At 45.7% G+C, this 17,369-nt stretch overlaps 1 pseudogene; it reads left to right on the forward strand.

Moving 5' to 3' along the window:
* The first annotated feature begins 392 nt into the window (after positions 1 to 392).
* On the forward strand, positions 393 to 9,192 carry LOC132521530 (NADH-ubiquinone oxidoreductase chain 5-like; annotated as a pseudogene).
* The last annotated feature ends 8,177 nt before the right edge of the window (positions 9,193 to 17,369 follow it).

The following is a 17,369-nucleotide window of genomic DNA, read 5'->3' on the forward strand; positions in this document are numbered from 1 at the left end:
CCCCACTCCCCCGAGACTGAGTCATCTCATGCCTTTCCCCCACTGTCCTCCCTTTACCACAGTTGGTCATTTTCTTATCACCCTACTGGGTTGTAACCTCTTGGAAGGCAGAAGTCACATCTGATGCACTCCTAGTTTTCCCACAGCCCCTCATTCCATGTTTGTCCAGTTAGGATTCAAATGTATATTTGTTCAATTTAACAAAATTACAAAGCAGTAGGGCTAATTAAATTTAGAATCCGGTGGAGAATGTATTTCACCGGCTTTGTACACGTAACTCTCAAACACGGCAACATTTTGCTGCCAAAATGCATGTTGAATTTCTCATCAGTTTCTGTGGTATAATAAGGACACCAGTGGAAGGTTAGATTTATTCTACCCTAGAATCCATGATGTCGGAAAGAGTCTGCTCCGTCACCTCCCTGCCTGTCATGAAAGGATGCTGCAGTGCAAAGGTGTGCCTGTGAGTGCCACGTCGGGTACCTGAATGTGAATGCTTGCTCTGGCCCAGCCACCTGGGGCGCCAAGGTCCTAACTCAGTGCTTCCCACACTTGTGAATTTCAAGTGTAAGCGTAAAATATTTTAAAGAAATTGTTTTCAGGGACTGACATGAGTCTGCTAACATCTTATATTGCTAACTATGAACAGTTTTAAAATCATCATTCATTATGACCTTCATTTTATGGGGAAAAAAAGAACTTTTAACACCAAAAATTAGGAAGGGCATAATCTCAGAATAAAGAAGTTTTTTTTTTTCTGTTGAATACATTTAACTCTAGTTCTGGACCGCACATGGGAATCCAAATATTGGAGAGAGAAAGCGGAGGGCAGACGCGAGGGAACACACCTGACACCCATCTTCTGCCCACGTTTCTCCTAACTGGCTTCATAGTTTCTTTTCATTGGATAATCCTCTCACTCAGGTTTGCCTTGTTGTGTGTGAGAATGAGCAAGAAGCCACATCCCTGGGGAACAGGAGCTAAAGTGGAAACCAGCTGATGCGAAGCCCGAGTGAGGGGATTGTCAAATGAAAAACTCTGAATCCGATAGAGGAGAAAGGCGGGCGGAAGGTGGGAGCCAGGTGATTGCCTTCGGTGCCACCCTCCACTTCTCTCCAATGTCTTGGTCCCAGTGTGTGGTTTGGTTGGCTGGATTGTAGGGGAGCATGCGGACGGCCTCGTGTGGGTTATGGGGAGGAAGGGGAAAGAGAGAAGGAATTGACCCCAATTGCTGGGAGCAAACTTCTCTCCTGACTGCGAGGTAAACAGCCGAGTAAGAGCCTGCAGCTGTCTTGTGCTCTGCTTCCTAGAAAGGCTTTTCAAATAGCCTTTTCTACTGCGTCACCTCCATACGACCAAGCCGTCTGATCTCAGGAAGGGACTGGTGGTGGAACTCTCTCCCTCCCACTCCAGGACTCAGATTAGAAAGGGGAAAGGCTCTCAGTTGCTCCTCTCACAACCAGAAAAAGGGGATGCGTGTGTGCGTGCGTGCGTGTGTGTGCAGGGGCTTAACCCAGACTGAATGTCTGTGGGCAGTAGTGAGAAAGAAACCTATAGCTTGCATCCCTCGCATCACTCCTTAAATTGCCTTAAATATACCACCCCCTCCCAAAGAGGGGGAGCCCATCAGTGAAGGGCCAAAGGGGCTGACGGCCCACGGAGACAACGCCCCAGCCAAGAGGACAGTCTTCCCAGGGCTCTTCTGCAAAAATGACAGCCTCGGTGCTCACATTAGTCCTGGCTCTGCAGAGTCCAGGGGGAGCCCCGCCACCAACAAGCAGGTGTCCCTCTGAGTCAGACAGGACCAGGGCGGAGCCCTGGCCTTGCCGGTGGACACCTCTTCCCAGACCCACTCCTGCCCGCAGCACAGCCCCAGGACTGATTCTCACATGCGCCTACAGCACTCAGTGTGTAAGACCATGGTTCATCTCCCTCCTTCTCTTACCGTCTTTTCTCACACCAACAGGAGAGAGAAAGCTCTCAAATCACCTTTAAGGTAAAAAAGAGAGCAAATGAAGAAAAAGCCCTGCTAATCTTCTCTGCACATTCTGGGTAAATAACATACCGAAAATGTCACGGTTGAAATAGACAACACCTGAAACTTTACACCAGTTACCAGTAACCATCCTCCTGCCTTCAGGGCATGGGAAATACAACTCATCACCTCATGCTGAGCTTTCCAAACTCCTCTTTATCTTTTCCCCAAAGGGCTCATTCTGTCCTTAATCTCTTAAAGCTCCACGCCCTGAAAGGCTCTAGCGTTGTCTCCATTTGTTCCTCAGGAAATCTTGGTCATCTTCCCTCCAGTTTCTCTGGACCTTCCATCACCTTCCACCATTCCCCTCACCCTCATTTCGTTTCTCTTCCCCCTTCTCCTAAAGCCGGCTCCAAAATAACCCCAGTGACTGCTGGGAGAAAAGAACCAATGCAACAGTTTGTTTCTAAGAGGCAATCCCTCTTCATGGCATTGGCTGTAACAGAGTTTTACTTCTATAACTTAAGTCCCTGTGACCTAAGGCTCTTAAACAAGAGTTGCCAGATAAGGTACGGTACAACCAGTTAAATTTGAATTTCAGATAAACAACTAACTTTTTATTATAAGTATATTCCATGCAGTATTTCAGACCCTGTGTTATGATGTGATTTCTTTCATGTCATGATTCCTACTCATCTGGTGTGAAACTCGTAGGATTTAAGCTGTGTTAAGTAATTCAAGATGGAATTGCAGTGGCCAACACGAACTTCCATATTAGTTGTTTTGGAACATCCAGTATAGGACTGTGGTGTCTTCGTGTGATAAATTGTTACTTTAGATAAGGAAATTGTTTGGTAATGTCCTCGGAAAAACTTCACTGGAACAGGAGGAGCAACTGATACAGACAAGACCCCCTGGGGCTCAGTCTCATTCGCTTCTGACAGACTCCTTAACGTGGGACCACTGAGTCCAGTGACTTGAAGGCTCTTCACTGGAGAACCCAGCTCCACACTGCTGAGACCTGATCCAGGGACACCGGAGGCCCTGTCAGAGCAGAGGGTGACTTTCTTTTTTTTTTTTGCGGTACGCGGGCCTCTCACGGCTGTGGCCTCTCCCGTTGCGGAGCACAGGCTCCGGATGCGCAGGCGCAGCGGCCATGGCTCACGGGCCCAGCCGCTCCGCGGCATGTGGGATCTTCCCGGACCGGGGCACGAATCCGCGTCCCCTGCATTGGCAGGCGGACTCTTAACCACTGCGCCACCAGGGAAGCCCCCAGAAGGTGACTTTCTATTCACGCTTGTCGCAAGACCTGTTGCTGGACCAGAGACCACTGCCTGTGTTAGACGCCTCCTTCCCAAACTTCTCCTGGGACTGGTTTATTACCCACCCTCTTTTCCTCCCTACTTTGACTAACCTGTGTTTCATGCTAATTGTGTGCAATAATCCCAGTGATTCATGAATTGAATCTTGGCTACATTTACTTTATCACTAACCCCGTAATTCTCACCTTACTGCTGGGCCCTGTGACACAACCTTTCTCCGCTAATCTGGCAATCCTGTCTTAAGTAGATGTAACAATAGAAATGACCTACCACTCACTGAGCACCTAGCATGTGCCCTTTAATTAAGGAGACCACATGTGCCACTTTGTCGGGGACAGTGCCGCTAGGCGGGCTCCTGTGGAATTACTAATAACGCCCCGTTCACGCTCTCAAGTGTTTCACTTTGGATCCTTATAAAGTATGTTCCATTTTCATTCCCATGACAATGCTACACAAGGACGTTTTATTACCTTCATTTTGCAGACAAAATTGATTTTCAGGAGAAAGAAATAATTAGCCTAACGTCATGCAGGAAGCAAGGAAGTAGCAGTGCCAGGATTATGGCCCAGCCTGCCTGCCCACTCAAGGCCCTTCTCTGGGCAGACGCAGCCCCTCTTGGGAGGGAGGCCGTGGAGCTGGTGAAGAAGTCCCAACTTCCACAGGGCTTACTCCCTTAGTCCCTTCTGGACTTGGAATCAAAACTGTGCCCACCTACAGTAGATCTAAGTAGACATTTCTCCAAAGAATACATACAGATGGCCAACAGGCACATGAAAAGGTGCTCAACATCGCTAATCATTAGAGAAGTGCAAATCAAAACCACAATGAGGCATCACTTCACACTAGTCAGAATGGCCATCATCAAAAAGACGACAAATCATAAATGCTGGAGAGGGTGTGGGAAACGGGAACCCTCCTACACTGTTGGTGGGAATGTAAATTGATACAGCCACTATGGAGAACAGTATGGAGGTTCCTTAAAAAACTAAAAATAGAGCTACCATATTATCCAGCAATCCCACTCCTCAGCATATATCGGAAAAAACTCTAATTTGGAAAGATACATGCATCCCAATGTTCATAGCAGCACTATTTACAATAGCCAAGACATGGAAGCAACCTAAGTGTCCATCGACAGATGAATGGATAAGGAAGATGTGGTATGTGTTTGCGTGTGTGTGTGTGTGTGTGTGTGCGTGTGTGTGTGTGTATATATATATATATATATATATGAAACCCCTTTTACAATCTCAGACAGGGTCTGTGGGTCAACTTTCTTCGTAGCCACAGGCTTCCATGGATTACACTGGAATCCACCTTTCTTATCGTTTCCTGCACCAACTAAAATTCCACTTCACATCCAACCACCACTTCGGCTTCAAAGCTGCTGCTTGATACTGACATTTTGTAGATGTTGTATGACTATTTCTTTACGTATCTATTTATTGATGAGGCTTATAGGCCTTTTCGTATTAATTAGTACAATTGACTTCCAATCAGTTAGTTTCGGTACACCTCGAAAAAGAACAATAAACCTAATACTGACCCTATTAACAAACACAATACTAGCCTCATTACTCCTACTTATTGCCTTCTGACTTCCTCAACGAAACATCTACACAGAAAAAACAAGCCCCTATGAATGAGGATTTGACCCTATAGGATCCGCCCACCTACCCTTTTCTATAAAATTCTTCCTAGTAGCAATCACCTTCCTTCTCTTCGACCTAGAAATTGCCCTCCTACTACCCCTCCCCTGAGCAACCCAAACAAACAACCTAGAAACAATACTTATCATAACCCTGTTTCTAATTTCAGTACTAGCAACCAGCCTGGCCTACGAGTGAACTCAAAAGGGCTTGGAGTGGGCTGAACATGGTATTTAGTTTAAAATAAAACACGTGATGTCGACTCATTAGATTGTGATTAAACTCATAACTACCAAGTGTCTCTAGTACATATAAACATTATAATAACCTTCACCATATCCCTTATAGGTTTACTAATATACCGATCCCATCTAATATCCTCACTACTTTGTTTACAAGGTATAATATTATCACTGTTTATCCTAGCAGCCCTAACAATCTTTTTTTAATTTATTTTTTATTAATTAATTAATTTATTTTTAGCTGTGTTGGGTCTTCGTTTCTGTGCGAGGGCTTTCTCCAGTTGCGGTGAGTGGGGGCCACTCTTCATCGCGGTGCGCGGGCCTCTCACTGTCACAGCCTCTCCCGTTGCAGAGCACAGGCTCCAGACGCGCAGGCTCAGTAGTTGAGCCTGTAGCCTCAGTAGGCCTCATGGACCTAGCCGCTCCGCGGCATGTGGGATCTTCCCGGACCAGGGCTTGAACCCGTGTCCCCTGCATTGGCAGGCAGATTCTTAACCACCGCGCCACCAGGGAAGCCCCTCTAACAATTTTAAACTCGCACTTCACCTTAGCCAGCATAATACCAATCATCCTACTGGTATTCGCAGCCTGCGAAGCAGCTCTCAGATTAGCCTTATTAGTAATAGTATCGAATACATATGGGACCGATTATGTACAAAACCTCAACCTTCTCCAATGCTAAAAACTTATCATCCCCACAATCATACTAATACCCCCAACCTGGCTGTCAAAAACATGATCTGAATCAACTCCACAACCCACAGCCTATTAATTAGCTTCACAAGCCTACTTCTTCTTAATCAGTTCAACAATAGCCTCAACTATTCATTAACATTCTTCTCCGACTCCCTTTCCACACCACTACTAATCCTAACAGTATGACTCCTCCCCCAATCTTAATGGCCAGCCGATCCCACCTACTCAAAGAACCACTAATCGGAAAAAAACTTTACCTCCCAATACTAATCACGTTACAAACACTTCTAACCATAACATTTACGCCACAGAACTAATCCTAGTTTACATTATACTTGAAGCCACACTACTCCTCACCCTTATTATCCTTACCTGCTGAGGTAACCAAACAGAACGACTTAATGCAGGACTCTACTTTCTATTCTATACACTAACTGGATCACTTCCATTCCTAGTGGCATTAACATATTTACAAAACATTGTAGGCTCCTTAAATTTCCTATTACTCCAATATTGAACCCAACCACTACCCATCTCCTGGTCCAACGTCTTTATGTGATTAGCCTGCATGATAGCATTTATAGTAAAAGTGACCCTCTGCAGCCTCCACCTTGGACTACCCAAAGCACACGTAGAAGCCCCTATCACAGGCTCCCTAGTCCTTGCAGCCGTACCACTAAAGCTCGGGGGTTATGGCATGCTGCAAATCACATCAGTACTTAACCCTCTAACAAAATATATAGCATACTCTTTCCTTATGCTTTCCTTATGAGGAATAATCATAACTAGCTCTATCTGCCTACATCCCACAGACCTAAAATCACTCATCGCCTACTCCTCAGTCAGCCACATAGCACTCGTTATCGCAGCTATCCTTATTCAAACCCCTTGAAGTTATAGAGGGGCTACCGCCCTAATGATTGCTCTTGGCCTCACATCATCTATGTTGTTTTTCCTAGCAAACTCAAATTACGATCGAATTCATAGTCAACCATAATCTTGGCCCGAGGCCTGCAAATTCTTCTCCCACTGGTAGCCACTTGATGACTACTAGCAAGCCTAACAAACCTCGCCCTACCCCCTACCGTTAACCTAATCGGGGAACCGTTCAGTCATGTCAACTTTCTCATGATCAAATCTCACTATTATCCTAATAGGAACCAATATTGTAATTACAACCCTGTACTCCATGTATATACTAATCATAACACAACGAGGCAAACATACACACCATGTCAATAACATTATACCCTTCTTCACATGAGAACATGCTCTTATAACCCTACATATCTTTCCACTTCTACTCCTATCACTAAACCCCAAGATCATCTTGGTCCCCTGTACTGTAGATATAGTTTAAAAAACACACTAGATTGTGAATCTAGCAACAGAAGACTAAGACTTCTTATTTACCGAAAAAGTATTGCAAGAACTGCTAATTCATGTCCCCATACCTAATAGTATGGTTTTTTCAAACTTCTAAAGGACAGTAGTTATCTATTGGTCTTAGGAACCAAAGAATTGGTGCAACTCCAAATAAAATAAACCTATTCTCTTCTTTTGCCCTCATTACATTACTAATACTAATTATTCCAATCATGATAACTAGCACGAACTTCTACAAAAATAACAAATACCCATGATATGTAAAAAATACTGTCTCCTGTGCTTTCATTACGAGTCTAATCCCAACAATAATATTCCTTCACACAGGCCAAGAAATATTCATCTCAAACTGACAGTGCATTACCATCCAAACCCTCAAACTAATACTCAGCTTCGAAATAGACTATTTCTCAATCATAGTCGTACCATTGTTCATCACATGGTCCATGATAGAATTCTCAATGTGATACATACACTCTGACCCTTGTATCAACCAACTCTTCAAATATTTACTCCTCTTGCTTATCACTGTGCTAATCTTTGTTACAGCCAACAACCTCTTCCAACTTTTTATTGGATGAGAAGGAGTAGGAATCATATCTTTCCTGCTTATCGGACGATGGCTCAGGCGAGCAGACGCAAACACAGCTGCTCTTCAAGCAATTTTATATAACCTCATGGGAGATGGCGGATTCATCATATCAATGGCATGATTTTCATCTAACACAAACGCATGAGACCTACAACAAATGTTCATGCTCAACCAAAACTCTTTAAACTTACCCCTCACGGGACTCGTACCAGCCGCAGCCGGAAAATCAGCCCGATTTGGACTTCATCCCTGACTCCCTTCAGCAACAGAAGGTCCTACCCCAGTCTCGGCCCTACTCCACTCAAGCACAATGGTTGTAGCAGGAGTTTTCCTACTTATCCGATTTTACCCTTTAATAGAAAACAACAAACTCATTCAAACAATAATGTTCTGCCTAGGAGCCCTTATCACCCAGTTTACAGCTATCTGCTCCCTCACCCAAAACGATATTAAAAAATTATTGCCTTCTTTACCTCCAGCCAACTAGGTTTAATTATAGTAACGATTGGCCTCAACCAACCTCATCTAGCATTTTTACACATTTGCACACACGCTTTCTTTAAAGTCGTGTTGTTCCTATACTCTGGGTCTATCATTCACAACCTAGACAACAAGCAGGACGTTCGAAAAGTAGGAGCGTTATTCGAGACCTTACCCTTCACTGCAACAGCCCTTATCATTGGATGCCTAGCACTAACAGGAATACCTTTTCTCACCGGATTTTACTCTAAAGACCTAATTATCGAAACCGCCACTACGACTTATACCAACACCTGAGCCCTATTAGTAACTCCAACCGCTACCTCCCTCACAGCCATCTATAGCACTCGCATTATCTTCTTTGCACTACTAGGACAGCCACGCTTCTCTTCTTCAGAGACAACCCCTCTTAATCAACTCCATCGAGAGCCTGTTTATCGGTAGTATTTTTGCTGGCTTCCTCATCTCCAACAGCATTCCTCCAACAACCATCCCCCTACATTTAAAATTGACTGCCCTTGTAGTGACAACCTTGGGCTTTGTACTAGCATTCGAAATCAACCTTAACACACAAAACTTAAAATATATACACCCATCAGACTCCTCCAAGTTCTCCACTCTCTTAGGATACTTCCCCCCCATCATACACCACCTACCTCCTCATCTAAATCTATTAATAAGCCAAAAATTAGCAACCTCCTTACTAAATTTAATCTGACTAGAAACCATCCTACCAAATACAGCCTTCATTCAACTAAAATCTTCCACATTAGTCTCAAATCAAAAAGGCCTTATCAATCTCTCCTTTTTATCATTCCTCAGCATACTCCTATTGAATTACCCCGAGTAACCTCCACAATAACCACACCACCAATAAACAAGGACCAACCCGTAACAACCACCAACCAAGTACCATAACTATGTAACGCCGCGATTCCCATAGCCTCTGCACTGAAAAACCCAGAGTCACCAGTAACATAAACAACTCAATCTCCACATCCTCATCCTTCAAAATATAAAGTCCCATTAAAAACGCTACTACCAACCCAAAACGAAATGCTCCCAGTACAACCTTATTAGAAACCCAAACCTCAGGGCACTGTTCGGTGGCCATAGCCGTTGCATAACCAAACACAACCAATATTCCCCCTAAATACATCAGAAGCACCATTAAACCTAGAAATGAACCACCAAAATTTAACACAATCCCACACCCAACACCACCCCCCACAATCAACCCTAGACCCCCGTAAATAGAAGGCTTCGAAGAAACCCCACAAAACTAATCACAAAAATAATGCTTAAAATAAATACACGTCATCATTATTCTCACATGGACTTCACCCATGACCAATGACATGAAAAATCATCATTACCATTCCACTACGAGAACACCAATGACCAACACCCGAAAAACCCACCTGCTCATAAAAATTCTCAACAACACATTCATTGACCTCCCCACCCCATCAAATTTCTCCTCATGATGAAACTTTGGCTCCTTACTAGGCATCTGCCTAATCCTACGAGTCCTAACAGGCCTATTCTTGGCAATACACTACACACCAGACACAACAACTGCCTTCTCATCAGTAACACACATTTGCCAAGACGTCAACTCCGGCCGAATCATCCTGTACATACGTGCAAATGGAGCTTCCATGTGTTTTATTTGCTTTTATGCCCACGTAGGACGCGGCCTATACTGTGGATCCTATGCCTTTCAGGAAACATGGAACACTGGAATTATCCTGCTACTTGTAGTCATAGCCACCGCATTCATAGGCTACGTCCTACCCGGAGAACAAATATTCGGAGGCGCTACTGTCATCACAAACCTACTTTCAGCAATCCCGTATATCGGCACCACCCTTGTCAGATGAATCTGAGGTGGTTTTTCCATAGATAAAGCAACGCTAACACGATTCTTTTTTTTTTTTTTTTTTTTTTTTTTGCAGTACGCGCCTCTCGCTGTTGTGGCCTCTCCCGTTGCAGAGCACAGACTCCGGACGCGCAGGCTCAGCAGCCATGGCTCACGGGCCCAGCCGCTCCGCGGCATGTGGGATCTTCCGGACCGGGGCACGAACCCGTGTCCCCTGCATCGGCGGGCGGACTCTCAACCACTGCGCCACCAGGGAAGCCCCAACTAACACGATTCTTTGCCTTCCACTTCATTCTCCCTTTCATCATCACAGCACTAGCGGCCGTTCACCTATTATTCCTCCATGAAACAGGATCCAACAACCCCACAGGAATACCATCCGATACAGACAAAATCCCATTCCACCCCTATTATACAATTAAATATATACATTTACAAAATACATCTTGGGCACTTTATGGTTAATCTTAGCCTCATTCATACTAGCACTATTCTCACCCGACCTGTTAGGACATCCTGACAACTACACCCCTGCAAACCCACTCAGCACGCCACCGTGCATCTAACCAGAACGATACTTTCTATTCGCATGCAATTCTACGATCAATCCCCAGCAAACTAGGAGGAGTCTTAGCCGTGCTGCTCTCAATCCTAATCCTGGCATTCATTCCAATACTCCATACATCTAAACAATGAAGCATAATATTCCGGCCCTTCAGTCAATTCTTGTTCTGAGTATTAGTGGCAGACTTACTGAACACTAACATGAATCGGAGGACAGCCTGTGGACTATCCATTTTTCGCTGTTGGACAGCTTGCATCTATCCTATACTTTCTTTTAATTCTAGTATTAATACCAATAATTAGTCTCATTGAAAACAAGCTCCTGAAATGAAGAGTCTTTGTAGTATAACACAATACCCTGGTCTTGTAAACCAGAAAATGGAGAACAGCACATCTCCCCAAGACTCAAGGAAGAAGTACTATGCTTCACCGCCAGCACCCAAGCCTGAAATTCTATATAAACTATTCCCTGAAAAAGGATATAAGACATTCACAAAACTACAGCGCTATGTCAGTATTAAAAATAATTCATTTTACTACATACATGCTATGTACACTGTGCATGTCTGTATATATATATATACACACACACACAATGGATTACTCAGCCATAAAAACGAATGAAATAATGCCATTTGCAGCAACCTTGATGGACCTAGATTACCATACTAAGTGACGTCAGAAAGAGAAAGACAAATATCATATGATATCGCTTATATGTGACATCTAAAAAAAATGATACAGATGAACTTATTTACAAAACAGAAATAGACTCACAGACATAGAAAACAAACATGTATTACCAAAGGGGAAAAAGGGGGGGAGGGATAAATTAGGAGTTAGGGATTAACAGATACACACTATTATATGTAAAATGGATAAACAACAAGGATTTACTGTATAGCACAGGGAACTATTTTCAATATCTTGTAAAAACCTATAATGGAAAAGAATCTGAAAAAGAATGCATATACATGTATGTATAACTGAATCATTTTGCTGTACACCAGAAACTAACACAATATTGTAAATCAACTATACTTCAATATAATAAAAAACAAAAACTGTTCTCACGTTCATTGTGGAAGACTCTTCTCCAAGCAATGAGATCCCCACCGCCAGTTTAACTGAAGTAGGTGAAAAGCTCTCCACTAACTTCAGAGAAGCCCACTGGAGTTTCGGGTTCATACCTTAAAAGGACACACTTCTTGTGGTGACACCAGAGTCACTGAGAGGAACTGTGAAAACAAGGTGTTAGAGGCAACGATGAGATGGGATAACATACTGGCCTTTCCTTCAATCCTAACAGCGCAGGTTGGCAGGCCCAGAACAGACAGAGATGGGGATGAGTCTCCCGTCTGGTCATCATGTTTATACCTCAGGACTCTTCTATTCTTTATCCACACAGTACACCTAGCACATACACTCATTATGTGGAGGCAAAACGCTAGACGCTCCCCAAACTTGCCGCTGAGCCCCACCCTCGTGGGCTTAGGGGCTAGGGGAGAGTCCAGGTGAGTCTCCTGGGGAGGCGTCACGCTGGTTTACTCACCTGGCCCAGCCGGCCCTCTCTCTCTCCTTTGCCTGGAACGGTTTGGGTCCTGTCCTCCCTGGTACCCAGGGAGTTCCTGCGCCTGTTGGTTGGGCAGCAAGAGGGTCAGGGAACACTTGAGCCTGGAGCGTGGACTCCAGTCAGTACGTGCCCATCGATAAACCCAAGCGCGAGCCTTGGCCCGGCCCTTTGCCGCATGTCTCACTCAAATGCTTCGGCATCCCCAAGAGCTAGGCACAGTCACTGGTCCAATCTTAACAGAGGGAACACTGAGACTTGGAACAGTCAGGTGGCTGTCCAGGTCACACAGGCAGACCTTTCTCCAGGTTGGGGAGCCAGCACGGGAACTTGGCCGTCTGGGTCCGGCTGAACCATGGCCCCAGGTGCAAGGCTCTTGGGGTTGGGGGAGGGCTGAAAAACACAGCAGCAAAGGCTTCTGGGCAGGGGCGGGGTTGGGGTGGGGCTGGAGAGCAGAGCAGCAAATCCTGAAGGGCGCTTACCCCGTGCAGACGCCACCCTAGCTACTTGGCACAGATTACGTCGTTTAACCACCACCTCGGCCCTGTGAGCCAGGGTTTTATAGATGACAAAAGAAGCACGGGGAGATTAAGGAACCTGCCCAAAGAGACCTACAGAGTTAAGTGGTAGATATGTCAGTGCTTCTACGTTCTTGCTTCCTGAACTTTAACTGGAATATGAATCACCTGGGGACCTTGTTAAACTCACTAGGGCTGGTGTTGGGCCCCAATCTCTGCATCGCTAACAAGCTCCCCCCCCCCCATGCTGATTCTGCTGACTCAGGGCCAGTTTTACGCTCTCTTGCCTTTTGGAAGTTCAGCTGCCTTTTTATCATCAATTAAACTCGTCCAAATGGCTCAAGGGTGTGAGCAATCACTTTAGCTGATTTTTATTGAGTGCTTACTCTATAGCAGGCCCTGTACTAAGAGCTTTCTGTGGATTATCTCATTGATTAAAGGAAGCAGTGTCCCGTTTGACACACGAGGAAACCGAGGTGCACAGTTTAAAGAACTTGCCCAAGGTCACAAAGCCAGTGAGCGGCAGTGCTGGTCCCATTTGTTCTTGCAGCGCACCTGGGAAGCAGGGAAAGCGGAGCATTGCTAGCTCGTTCTATATATGGAGAGATTGTTCAATATTTTAAAGCAGGGCCTGGGATCCATCTGGTTCTCATAATACAAAATCCAATGCCTTTTCCCTTTCCCCCTCCCTAACCATGAACAAACAATTCCAGTAAGCGATTTCTCCCTTCAGACAGATCTGAAGGAGTCCTAAACCAAACCATTATCATCCCCCTGGGACTTGAACAACGTTCCTTGCTCAGCTGTCTCCATTTTCTTAAAAAAATCCATTATGCTGGTTAGAATCCCTGGAGGCCTGCAGCATCTCGGGGGAGTAATCAAAAGCCTCCAGAACTCCTGGAAAGGCCCTTCTATTGCAGACAAGGGTGCATTTTCCCAGAGTTACTTATTACCAGGTTTAATTGGCAGCAGTGGTGCCAGGTATGTCAGGCCCAAAACCTGATGTAAACTTTCAGTGACTTTATGCAAAAATCCACAGGATGTGGTTGTTTTCCCTCCAGCCCCTCAGTCCTCAGCTCCTCTCCCCTCTGCTTTCAGGTACTGTGCCCCTCCCTCCCTTCTTTTTTTTTTTTTTTTTTTTTTTTCGGTATGCGGGCCTCTCACTGTTGTGGCCTCTCCCGTTGCGGAGCACAGGCTCCGGATGCGCAGGCTCAGCGGCCATGGCTCACGGGCCCAGCCGCTCCGCGGCATGTGGGATCCTCCCGAACCGGGGCACGAACCCGTGTCCCCTGCATCGGCAGGCAGACTCTCAACCACTGCGCCACCAGGGAAGCCCCCTCCCTCCTTTATTACACATTCTCTTCTCCAACTTGCTTTCCAGAAAGGAGACTGGTGACTCCTTTCTAAACTGCATTCTAAACTGATGACTGATAATGTTTAAACAATTGTATCGGGACTTCCCTGGTGGCACAGTGGTTATGAATCTGCCTGCCAATGCAGGGGACACGGGTTCAATCCCTGGTCCGGGACGATCCCACATGCCGCGGAGCAACTAAGCCCATGCACCACAACTACTGAGCTTGCACTCTATAGCCTGCGAGCCACAACTACTGAACCCACGCATTGCAGCTACTGCAGCCCGCATGCCTAGAGCCCGTGCTCCGCAACAAGAGAAGCCACCGCAATGAGAAGCCCGCGCACCGCAACGAAGAGTAGCCCCTGCTCGCCGCAACTAGAGAAAGCCTGCTCACAGCAACGAAGACCCAACGCAGCCAAAAAATAAATTTAAAAAAAAATTGTATCAATTATTCCAAGTGCTGGGAATGGGAATGGAGGACTTAGAGATTCAAACGATTCCTGCACTTGGGAAGTTTACAGTTTAGTAAGGGTAACAGATACAGAAAGAATTTCAGTAGAAAGAGGTAACTTCTCAGATGTAGACATCTCAAGGGCACTATGGGAGCCCAGAGACCTTATCAAAGGAGATGCCATCACAGGTGAATTCTGAAGACTGGGCCAGGGGCAGCCAGTGGAAAGACATTCCAAGCAGAAGGAACAGCATTAGCCAAAGCACAGAGGCATGAAACAGCTCAGATGGGTGGGAGCAATGCTATACTTTGAGGCATAAAACGTAAAGCAAGGAGTGCCCGAGGACAAGACTGGAAGGTAAAATAGAAGGAATGTCAAGGGGCTTGGAGTTGCTTCTCTAGGCACTGGTTCTCAAATTGTGCCTCGGGGTTCATTTTGGAAGCCAAGCATGGACAGACGTCTGAGCTCCCACCCTGCAGCTCCCCTGCCCTTCCACCAGGGCAGCTCGGCCTTGGCTGGCTTTATATATTTGGTGTTGTGCATAAAGAAAGAGTTCTGCTGTCAGAAGACATGTGCAACCAGTGCTGTACCTGACGGGGCACCATCACAGAGGAACTCGGGGCTTCAGGGATTGGGGAGAGGCTGAATTTGGGGTTTCCTCTAGTTGGCAGATGGCCAAGGAGCTCTTTCTCTCTACAGGCCAGGAAGTGGCCGTTTCATTTCCTGATTCAGTTGTGTGATGAGTAAGGAAGTGGGAGCTGCTTCCTTCTTCCCGGCTGAAGGGAAGGCCGAGCTAGCTAGCCCAGCCTGCCCCACTGACCCCTCAGCCCTCACTGGCTGCACCGGCCACACTGGCCGCATCAGCCCTCCGAGTCCAATCTCTCGAGTCCAGCCCACAGGGGCTTATCACTCCAGTGACCCTTGATACCAAGTTATGACTATGGGTTTGACAGGCCCCACCGTGCTGCCAGAACTGGACTTGCTGATGGAATCTATCCATTTGAAAGTCTTGCTGGGTCTCCCCATGACCGCCATGACTCACCTCATTGATGAATAGCCCACGTAAGCCAGTCTTATCTTCCCCTCCTGCCAGAGGACCTGGCTCTTCCAGAGCTCCACACCAGGCTCCCCGGCCTGCCGGTCACTTGGCCAGGTCATGAATATTCTGGTTCTTTTATGTTCTCCACATAAACCAAGTCCCTCAGCCCCTAATCCTGACTGCTGCTCTGCGGGACACCCTCCCTTCAGGCTGCCTGACTGGTACCACCCCGGCCCCAGGAAGGCAGCCTCAGTAATTCATCCTCCAGCACCACCTTCCAAGAGTGCTTACCAAGCCACCGCCAGACACTCACTGAGCCATGTGAAGCTGACTTTCTCCATGGGAAAGCATTAGTCCAGAGAGCAACAAACATTTCGAATGTGCATAGTATCAGCACAAATGTTTGAGGGTGCAACTCCCCGCCATAGACTGATGATGACTTACAGATTATAATCAGGTGTTACTGTGATACTCCATTGTGTACATTATTAAACATACACAAAAATATAAATTAAAGTGAATGAGTTAGAGGTAAACAGTATTTTTAAGTACTTTATTTATTAATGGTACAAAATTTTTGCTCTCACTTTAAAAATGCAACAAGAATATTCTTTCTAAGAGGACTATAATTGAATGTTTCATTTTTTAAAAATTAATAGACTTTATTTTGAGAGGTAGTTTTAGATTTACAGAAACATTGAGCAGAAAACACAAAGAGTTCCCATATACCCACTCAAAACCCTCCTCTCCCCAGTTTCCCAGATTAATAACAACTCATATTGGTGTGGTACATTTGTTATAAAACAATGAGCCAATATCGATATATATTATTATTAACTAAAGTCTGTAACCGGCATTAGAGTTCACTCTTCGTGTTGTACATTTTATGGGCTTTGATGAATGCATAACGACACGATCCACCATGACAGTATCATACACAGTAATTTCATTGCCCTAAAAATTCTCTGTGCTCCACCTATTCATCCCTCTTCCCTGCCCCCAGCCCCTGGCAACCATAGATGGTTCGTTCGTTTTTTTTAGCGGTACGCGGGCCTCTCACTGTTGTGGCCTCTCCCGTTGCGGAGCACAGGTTCCGGACGCGCAGGCGCAGCGGCCATGGCTCACGGGCCCAGCCGCTCTGCGGCATGTGGGATCTTCCCGGGACCGGGGCACAAACCCGCGTCCCCTGCATCGGCAGGCGGACTCTCAACCACTGTGCCACCAGGGAAGCCCCATAGATCTTTTTAGTGCTCCATTATCTTTTACAACCTTGGTTTAACCCTTTGTGATAAAATTGGATTGGGAGGTCCAATTCCAAGTACACTACTTGCTTTTGGACCACGCGGCTGGCATAGCAGAAGAGGCCTCCCAACGAGTACCTGCTCCCCACGAGGAAGAGGAGCACTGGGTGCACTTAGGAAATCACAGTAATTGTTTCAGGCCCACTCACCTGTTATGTAAAGGTCTCTATTGAAATTCAGCTGGTAAATTTCTCTGGTCCCTGCAGTCAATAATTTATTCTTGAAAGGTTATTAGAATCTGATGCATTTTACAAGTTTAACAAAGGACTCAGCTGTCCGCCTCTCTTCTAAAATACGTTGATAGGAAGGTTTTTAAGCAGATCTAAAATTCTTCTCCAAGTTTT

The sequence above is a fragment of the Lagenorhynchus albirostris genome, chromosome 6 (genome assembly GCF_949774975.1).
Source record: "Lagenorhynchus albirostris chromosome 6, mLagAlb1.1, whole genome shotgun sequence".
Lineage (NCBI taxonomy): Eukaryota > Metazoa > Chordata > Mammalia > Artiodactyla > Delphinidae > Lagenorhynchus > Lagenorhynchus albirostris.